A 10,369-nucleotide genomic window follows, 5' to 3' on the forward strand; every position below is an offset into this window, starting at 1 on the left:
TATTAACTATGCATAAAATACCAACTTCACTGCTAGCTCTTCAGTCCATAAATCACTACATAAATAATAAAAGTGCCTTATGATAAATCATCAATCATATCACTGCTTTCAAAGTCTGTGAGTGATTGGTCACTGTGAATGTTATTCAATTCATGCAAATGGTAAAGTTGTGTAGCCTTGTTTTAATACCCATTGGTAAACATATGGTGTCATTTTATACAAATACATATAATACTTAAAAGAGGAAATTGGTTAGTCAAGATAAAAATGCAGCAAAAAGAAAAAAGATGATACTATTGGAGGTAAAATTTCAATTGAATGTAAATGTAGTTACAGAGGAATAGCTGACTGTGGGAATGTCAACCCTTATACCATTGGAGAGACTCTAACTATGCAGACAGATAAATTTAGCAAAGGTGAACTTATTCACATGCATGGGGGAAGTAGTTGATGAAAAGGAGGAAGAGGTACCAGAGGAAGTGACACTGGCAAAAAAAAAAATGGCATAAAAAAACACTTAGAAATATTTCATCACATTGAAAGATCAAAGATAAAATGATGGAGGTTGATCTAAACAGAGACAGGAATATGACAGTTTTTAAGGTACAGAAAAAGTGTATTGTATGATAAGACGTAGTAGGTAAGTACTATTTGCACAACTCTAGATAATTTTTTTTTACAAAGAATTAAAACACTTTCCCAAAGTTTCTAATGTTTTAAATAATATCAGTTTCACTGTTTTTCGTTTCCCTATATATTTATAACTGATGTAAAAAAAACTTCTAATGTTTTGAAAAAAACTTGTAAGGGTTATAGGACAATCATATTTTTTTCCAAATGATTATTAAGACCACTTTGCACAATTTCAGCATGAACAGTGATTTTTATGGTTTATAATACCACATGAAGCAAGGACTGATTGTACTTATTTATATATGAAAAGCTGTTTTGTTGACAATCTAGGATAGATATACTATACTAAATATATTTATGATATTTAGTTGCAGGGAGTGGTCTGGTCCACTACCCCAAGGTCTATTACCCTGTCCAGGGGTACCAGATAATTGCTCCTTCACTACATGCACACTTTCTTGCCCACATCCTGACTTTAACTCTAGCCCTGGAGATAGATGGAAGTCAAGTACAGTCTGGGGAGACTGTAGCTCAGCAGTTTTCCTCGGTTGTCTATTACCCACGATGGTTTCTGATGATTAGGTTCCTCACTCCTGATCCTGATGGTCTATTCACTTTTTATCTGAGTTTCTTCTATCTGTCTCTTTTCACTTAGCCTTGGACCATGATTTCTGGCCTCATGTGAGAAGACTTGGCTTAGAAAGTTTTAATTTTGTTTTGAAGCATGATTTTGGGAAGATCATCTCACTAATATTCATTTTTTTCTATTATAAAAAGAGAGTACCAACATCAATGAACTTTTAATTTTAGAACAGTTTTAGATTTACAGAAAGTTTAGAGAACACCGAACAAGATAAATATTTTATAAACAACACCTTATCATATCCTATTCAAACCACAGAAATCCAAATGAAAAGAGAAAACCTTGAAAAAAGCCTGAGGGGGAAAGACCCATAGAAGTAGAAAGATAAAAGTTACAACAGACTTCCCATCACAAACCATGCAAGCAAGAAGAGTGGAGTGAAATATTTAAGGTGTTGAAAGAAAAATCTCCACCAACCTTGAATTCTATATCCAGTAATAGTAAAGAGCAAGATTTTTTTCAGACAAACAAAAACTCGAGTAGTTTATTGCAAGCAGACCGAAGACCTCTCTTGAAAGCAATGTTAAAAGAAATTCTTCAAGAAGGACAATAGTACAGATTAGAATCTCAGGTCTACATAAGGAAAGAAAGAGCAACAAAAAAGGAATAAATTAAAGTAAAATAAAGTGTTTTATTTTTCTTAGTCTTAATTGACCTAAAAGATAACAGTTTATTTAAAGGAGTAGAGTTACAATATGTGGGGTGATTATAGCACATGGCTAAGTGAAATAAATGACAACAATTTCATATGGGACTGGAGAAAGGAATTGGGAATAATGTGCTATAAATACTTGCACTCCATGGGAGGCAGTGCATTATTATTTGTAAGTGGACTTAGGTAAACTTATTGCAAACGTTAGGGTAATAATTTTTTTAAAAGAACTTCAATTGATGTGCTAAGAGAACATTTTATATGATTCCATGTCTTTCCTCTTAGCATATCATTTCTGCATCTTTTAAAGTTAAAAATGCTTATCCTAGAGTTTGGAATATACACTTACAACGACTCTAAATCTACTTTCATATAACACTATACCATTTCACAGGTAGCTCAGACACCTTATAACAAAATATTTTCAATTCTGGTCTATCCCATATAACACTACTGTCATTCTTTTTACTCGTCCATAAGCTATACAATACATTGTTGCTGTTATTATTTCAAACAAATTGCTGTGTTAGATTATTTAAAATATGATAAATTTAGATTAATTAAAACAGGAAAATAAATTATTTTAGTTTTATTTATTCCTTCTCTAGTACTCTTCCTTTCTTTATGTAGACCTGAGCTTCTGATTTATATGATATTCCTTCTCTTTGAAGAACTTCTAATATTTCTGGTAAAGCATGTCTGTCAGACAAATATTCCCTCAATTTTTTTTGTGAATGTCATAACAAGGGGTATGACTTCTAAATAAGGAAGAACATATATAATAATAAAAGGATGGATTTATTAAGAAGACAAAAAATTCCAAATATATATAAATCCAGTAACAGAGCTTGAAAATACATGAAGAAAAACCTAATAGAACTAAAATAAAAAATAGATAAACCCACAACTCTAGTTGGAGATTTCAGTGCTACTCTCTTGGCAATGGATAGCACAAAAAGGCAAAAGAATCACAAAAAAAAATTTAGGAGACTTGAACAACACCATGGAACTTTACCAAAATGACCATATACTGTACCATAAAACAAGTCTCAATGAAAGGAAAAATATTGAAGTCATACAGAATATGATTTCTATCAAAACAGATGTGAATTACAAATCAATAAGACAAATAAATCTGGATTATCCCTGTGTATCAAGGAATTAAACTACATACTTCTAAATGACCCATAGTTCAAGGATAAATCACAAAGTAAATTTAAAAATATTTTGAAATGAATGAAAATGAAAAAAATATCAAAATTTATAGGATACAACTTAAAATACTTGAGTATAGGTACTTTGTAAAAGAATTTTGCACTTTCTCACAATTTCAGCTTAGGCTTACCACATGACCTAAAAATATCACTCATAAGGGGTGGTAAATGGTAAAAAATGATAAATTATACAATTGAATATATATATATTATACATATATATACACATATATGTATATTCCATTCAAAAATTGTATCTGAATATTTAAAATCATTTCATATATACTGGTGTCATACAAAGGAATAAATTAGAGATATTAATAGCACAAAATATACAAGACTTGTGAAATAAATATTACAGGTATTGCTGAGGGCTATTAAAACAGACCTAAATAAATGAAGAGATACACTATCTTCAGGTCCCAGAATACTCAATACTATAAGATAACAGTATCAGCTTTTCCAAAATTAAGCCATAGCTTCAACAACATGCCAATCAAAATCTGAAAAGAATGCTTTTGTGGAAACTGACAGCTTGACTTTAAAAACTGTATAGAAATCCTTGGGAGGCTGAGGTGGGTGGATCACGAGGTCAAGACCAACCGGGCCAATGTGGTGATACCCGTCTTTATTAAAAATACAAAAAATTAGCTGGGCATGGCGGCCCACGCCTGTAGTCCCAGCTACTCGGGAGGCTGAGGCAGGAGAATTGCCTGAACCCAGAAGGTGGAGATTGCAGTGAGCTGAGATCGTGCCATTGCACTCCAGCCTGGGTGACAGTGCGAGGCTGCGTCTCAAAAAAAAAAAAAAAAAATTATATGGAAATCCAAAGAACACAGCACAGCCAAAAAATTTTGGTAAAACAATGAAGTTAAAGACTTATACTATTTGATTTTAAGACTTACTCTAAATCTACAGTGATTAAGACAGTGTGGTTTTGGCGTTAGTTTAGATGTTTAGATTAATGAAACCATAGACAGAATCTAGAAAAAATATATTTGTATGTCTTTAGCTGATTATATTAGCAATTTTCTATAATTCAGCAGGGAAAAATAAGTTGTCATCAACAGATGAATAGATAAAGAAAATGTGGTATTTAATATAGTGGAATACTATTCACCCATAAAAACTGAAACCCTGGCCGGGCGCGGTGGCTCATGCCTGTAATCCCAGCACTTTGGGAGGCCGAGGCGGGTGGATCACGAGGTCAAGAGATTGAGACCATCCTGGTCAACATGGTCAAACCCCGACTCTACTAAAAATACAAAAAATTAGCTGGGCATAGTGGCATGTGCCTGTAATCCCAGCTACTCAGGAGGCTGAGGCAGGAGAATTGCCTGAACCCAGGAGGCGGAGGTTGCGGTGAGCCGAGATCGCGCCATTGCACACCAGCCTGGGTAACGAGCGAAACTCCGTCTAAAAAAACAAACAAACAAACAAACAAACAAACAAAAAACTGAAATCCTGTCAACTGCAACAACATATTTGATTCTGGATAACGTTAGGTTAAGTAAAATAAGGTGCAAAAAGACACATACCATATGTTCTCACTGTCTCATATGTGGGTGTTAAAAAGTTTGAGCTCATAGAAGTAGAGAATAGAATTATGTTTATTAGAGGCTGGGAAGGTTAGTGAGGAGGGAAAGATAGAAATGAGGTTGGTTAATGAATACAAAATTGCATACAGCTAGATAGGAGTGCTAAGTCCTCATGTTCTGTAGCACTGTAGGGTAGCTGTATTTAATAACATATTTCCATTACTAGAAGAGAAGATTTTTAATGTTCTCAACACAAAGAAACAAAAAATTTTTGAGGTGATGAGTATCCTAATTACCCTGACTGATTTTATACTGTACATGTTTATCAAAATATCACTCTGTATTCCATAAATCTGTACAATTATTGCATGTCAATTAAAAATAAAAATTTTATACATAGAAAACAAATAGCAAGATAGTAAACTTAAGCCCATGATATTGATACTTAGGATAAATGTCTAAATATATAAGTTCTAAGAAAAATATCACCAACAAATGTCCTAAATTCGTTGACTGTAGTAGCTGCCTTGATATCCATTTGACATAAGTTGTCTGCAATTCAGCTGGGCCTTGTTAAAACTCTCCCTCACTATGTTTGTTTTTGGTAGAGCCCATTTGTTCCTCATCCCGCTGACGCACACATCAACACACTCCACAGGTGCTGACCATAATGAAATCTAATGGTCAACATCAGAGTCATGTAAATAAGTTTCCTTTCTTCACCTGTTTTCTTTAAAGCTGCTAATCCACAACCTCCAAGGGAAAGCCTAAGGAACGATGCTCATGGACTTTAACAAAGTCTTAGTCCCACAGGCCCTCGCGTTCTCTCCCTCTCTTAACCCATTGGTTCAGCTCTCCGCCACCTCCAGACTTCCCACCGGCCTCCTGTCAGCATCCCTAATCTCCCTGGAACAGGTAAAAAATCAATTTCTTCTGTCTTATGTACTTTGGTTTCACTTCCTGAATGTGTCTCACCTAACTGACACTCTGAACCTGACTTCCTCCCAATCAGTACTCTTCTAGAAATTAATTGTCTTGGCTTATGGCCACTCTCCAGAAAGAAAACTCGAGACCAGATTAGAAAAAAACCACACATAACAATGACATTATAACAGAGTTGTCCGACTGAATAGGTGAAGCAAGACCCAAATCTGTGCTACTTATGCAAAACTCACTTAAAATAAAAAGATAGATTAAAAGTAAATGAATGAAAAACAATATAGCACGTTAACATCAGCCAAAATAAAGCTAGGATAACTATAGACAAAACGACCATCATCATAAGGGGCTCTCTCGCTTTCCTTTTCCTTGCAGTGGGGAGTATTTCTTGGCTCCAAGCCAATTGTGGCTGGGGGCTTTGCTTTCTTCTCTGTGCTGCCAGCCTGAGTCTCTGTGCCTGAGAGGGTCTGTCTTTGTCATTGCTGAATTTCAGTGTTCCTCCTCTGGACACACTATTTGATGTGTGGTTATTTACCCGTTGTTTTGGTCTTTCAGAGGAAGGTAAGTGCTAGGCATCCCTAGTCAGCCATAATGATTCAAGTGTCTGTTCTCTATTTTTCCAGTATATTTTTGTTCCTGTTCCCCTCTTGATTGTATTCTTATTGATTAATGATAACTACTTGAATTTTAAAAAATGATTCTATTTAATGTCCACATTTAAATTACTAGTTAACATCACTTTTACTTAAATTTTTAGTGATTACTCTGGAATTTCTAATATATATTTTTAACATTTTAATGGCTACTTGCAGATAATGCTACCCTACTACAAACATAGTATAAGAATTTTATAAGACAGTATTCCTTTTTGCCTGATATTTATGCTAGTGTGATTTTTTTAATGTACGTATTCATAAATGCCAAAATACATTGTTATCATTTTTGCATTGAGCAATGTTATTTTTATAAAATTAAAAAATTGTCTTTTGTAATCATCCACAAATTTGCTATTTTAATCTGCTGTCATTTTCTTTGTTCCAGAAGAACTGTAACATTTATTCTGTTCCAGGTTGGCAGTATTGCCATCAAATTTCTTACATTTTGTTTGTTTCAAAAAGTCTTAAGAATACAAAAAAGGTCTCTATTTAATATTTATTTATGAAAGATATTTTTGCTGGATCTAGAATTCAAGTTTAGTCTTTTATGTTTTCTTTCAACAATTTATAGATTTCATTCTACTGTCTTCTGGGTGGCAGAGTTTCAGATTGAACTTACTGCTTTTCTTATCTTTGTTTCACTGTACATAATGTATCTTTCCTGTAGCTGCTTTTAAGAATTTCTTTTTATGACCAGTGTTCAGCAATTTTGTTTTTCTGTGCTTTGGTATGGTTTTGTTAGTTATATTTGGACTTTGTTGAATTTCTTGGATCTGTGCCTTTATAATTTCTATTGTTTGCAAAAAAATTGACCATTATGCTTTCACATGACTTTTCTTCCCCTGCTCCTTCTCGGGCTCCAGTTATATATATAGTAGACTTATTAATAATGTTCCACACGTCACTGAGGTTCTGTTTATTTTTAAAATTCTTTTTTTTCTATTTAATTTTGGATAGTTTCAATTGCCATGTCTTCCAGCTCACTCATGTATATTCCTGTCTAATCTTGTTTTTCCATCCAGTGTGTTTTCTTATTTTAGTATTGTATTTGTTTTTCTTTTTAGTCCTTGAGCAGTTTTGTATTTGTTTTCTTTTCTTTTTCTTTCTTTTTTTTTTTTCTTTTTTTTTGAGACGGAGTTTCGCTCTTTTTACCCAGGCTGGAGTGCAATGGCGCGATCTTGGCTTACCACGACCTCCACCTCCTGGGTTCAGGCAATTCTCCTGCCTCAGCCTCCTGAGTAGCTGGGATTATAGGCAGGCGCCACCATGCCCAGCTAATTTTTTGTATTTTTAGTAGAGTCGGGGTTTCACCATGTTGACCAGGATGGTCTCGATCTCTTGATCCCCCCGCCTCGGCCTCCCAAAGTGCTGGGATTACAGGCGTGAGCCACAGCGCCCGGCCCCAGTTTTGTATTTCAGATTAATACTTTATGGTTCTTCATATTACATCATTTTTGTCATGTTTGGACTTGTTTATATTGATTGTTTTTTCCTCCTACTTAAGAGTCATATTTTCTTGTCTCTTTTTGCATTCCTGGTGATTTTTAATTTACTGTTTTATATTGTAAAATTTGCATAGCTGGTGGAAGGATTTTGTTGTGCTTCTTTAAAGACTCTTGGAATTTGCTCTGTCAGGCAGTTATTTATGGATCATTTTGATACTTCCATGCTTTATTTTAAGCTTTGAGAGATTTCAGAACAGCCTTTATTGAGAAACTTTAGCCCCACTACTATGGTATTACTTTTCTGAAGCATCAGTCCAATTCCTCATGTGTTATGATGTCTCTCCTTTCTGACTTGTACAAATAGGAATTATTCTCAGTCCTGTATGAGCTTTGGATATTGTTTATCATAGTCTTTTCTGGTAGTTCTTTCTGTGTCATGAAATTATATCCCATACACATGCAGATACAAATATGAAGAAGACTTTGCATATCTTTGTGTAGTCTTATTGTACTTCCTTCCTCTTCTATACACTACTCTGTAAATTCTAGCCACAGAACTCTTTGAACTTGATAGTTTTCTTCTGTTTGGTGAGAATGTCTCTAGGGAGTAACCTGGGCCATTCTAACACTTATTTAATTTGTTTCTTTTTTTAATTCCTATTTTATGGGTTACAGTCCTGTGCTGTGTGCTGCCCAATATCTGAAAACACTAGTTTTGCATATTTTATCCAGTTTTCTACTTACTTGTTTTGGGAGAAAATTAATTCTTTATGTTGGAAGTGAAAATTATTCTCAGTATTTTCACTTTTTTTTTTTTAGACAGAGTCTCATTCTACTGCCCATGTTGGAATGCGGTGGCATGATCTCGCCACTGCAACCTCTGCCTCCTGGGTTCAAGTGATTCTGGTGCCTCAGAATCCTTAGTAGTTGGGATGACAGGTGCACGTATCATGCCTGGCTAATTTTTGTATTTTTAGTAGAGATGGGGTTTCACCATGTTGGCCAGGCTGGTCCTGAACCCTTGACCTAAGCAATCTGCCCGTCTCGGCTTCCCAAAGGGCTAGGATGACAAGCATGAGGCACCGTGCTCAGCCTACTTTCCCCTTTTGAAAACATAAAAACTCCAACTTTAATATGCCTGAAAATCACCTGGGTGCCTTTGATAAATTCAGACTCTCTGGTCCCACCTCAGAGTGTTAGAGGAATTGTGAAGAATTTCTGTTTTTATAAGTACACTCAGTAATCCAGGTACAGGTAATTCCCAGGTCATTTGGAAACATTATTCAGGGAGCTATTTAAATTCAAGGTGTTTCTTAAGGTATTCAGAATGTAGTCAGGAAAAGGTAACTGTCATGGGAGTGAAGAAAATTATTGTAAAAGCTAGAAAATGTTATTGAGAATAAAAGTTTCTATCATCCTTTGTGAATATATTTTAATGTAAGCAATTATAATTTTTCACAATTTTTTATTTTTTTATTACCTTGTGCTTTGTACTGGGTACTTATTCAGAAGGTTATAAATACTCAAGTGCTATGAAAATTAGAATCTGAATAAATAAAATTTTGGATATGGCACTTTGGAAAATGTACATAATGGAAATACTTTGTTTCTCTGGTTGGCATGAGAATAAATTTAGCATTATACTGCTATATCTCTTTTTGATTGAGTAATGAATAATCTTTGGGGATTGTTTAACTTTTATTAGGAGGAAATTCAAACATACACAAAATAGAGAGATTTATGTATGACTCTTCATATACTCATTGTTTAGTTTGAACAATTGTTAATATTTTGCTGTTTTTCTACATAATTACATGTATTTATCACATCTAATGGAATTAACAATAGTTCTTTACTATCAACAAACTCCATATACCAAGTTTCACATGTTGTATTTGGATTACATTTCCTGAGTCTTTTTTATTCTCTAAAATTTTCCCCATTCTCATTTTTGTCTTTGATCAATTAGAGGTACCAGGTTATATGTTAGATAGAATAGTGCTTCTTAATTTTAATATTTGAAATATGAATTATTCAGGGACTTTATCAAAATGTAGATTCTTCTTCAGTAGGTTTGGGAAAGACCCTGATATTGTATATTTCCAACAAACTCCTAGATGACACCTGTTTTCATAGTCTGAGGACCACATTTTGGATAACAATGTTTTATAGCCCACTCTAGATGCAAAATTAGAATCTGAATTTTCCAAAGATTCCTAGTTAATTCATATGCACATCAAAGTTTGAGAAGCATTGCTATTAAATGAGAAAGCAGGACCATATGTAGTAAGGAAATGTAATTATTTTTACCTTTTCTTAGTCCCTTGAGAGAAGGGTGTGATTTGCCTTTTGATTATAGTCAGCTTCTGTTCTGATTGGTCAGTCTGCTTCTTTAATTGCCTGAAATCCATGCCATACTGGTTAAATATTTTCAATACTACTTCTGTTATTACATATGTATAATATATATATACACACACACATATATATATATATAACCAGTATGGCAATCTATCTATATATATATTATATATAATATATAACCAGTGTTATATAACCAATATAATAACCAATATAATATATAACTGGTTAATATAATATATATAACCAGTATGTTAATATAATATATATAACCTATATATAATATAT

Source organism: Aotus nancymaae, unplaced genomic scaffold (genome assembly GCF_030222135.1).
Source record: "Aotus nancymaae isolate 86718 unplaced genomic scaffold, 86718_ANA_hifiasm-v0.15.2.pri h1tg000008l, whole genome shotgun sequence".
Lineage (NCBI taxonomy): Eukaryota > Metazoa > Chordata > Mammalia > Primates > Aotidae > Aotus > Aotus nancymaae.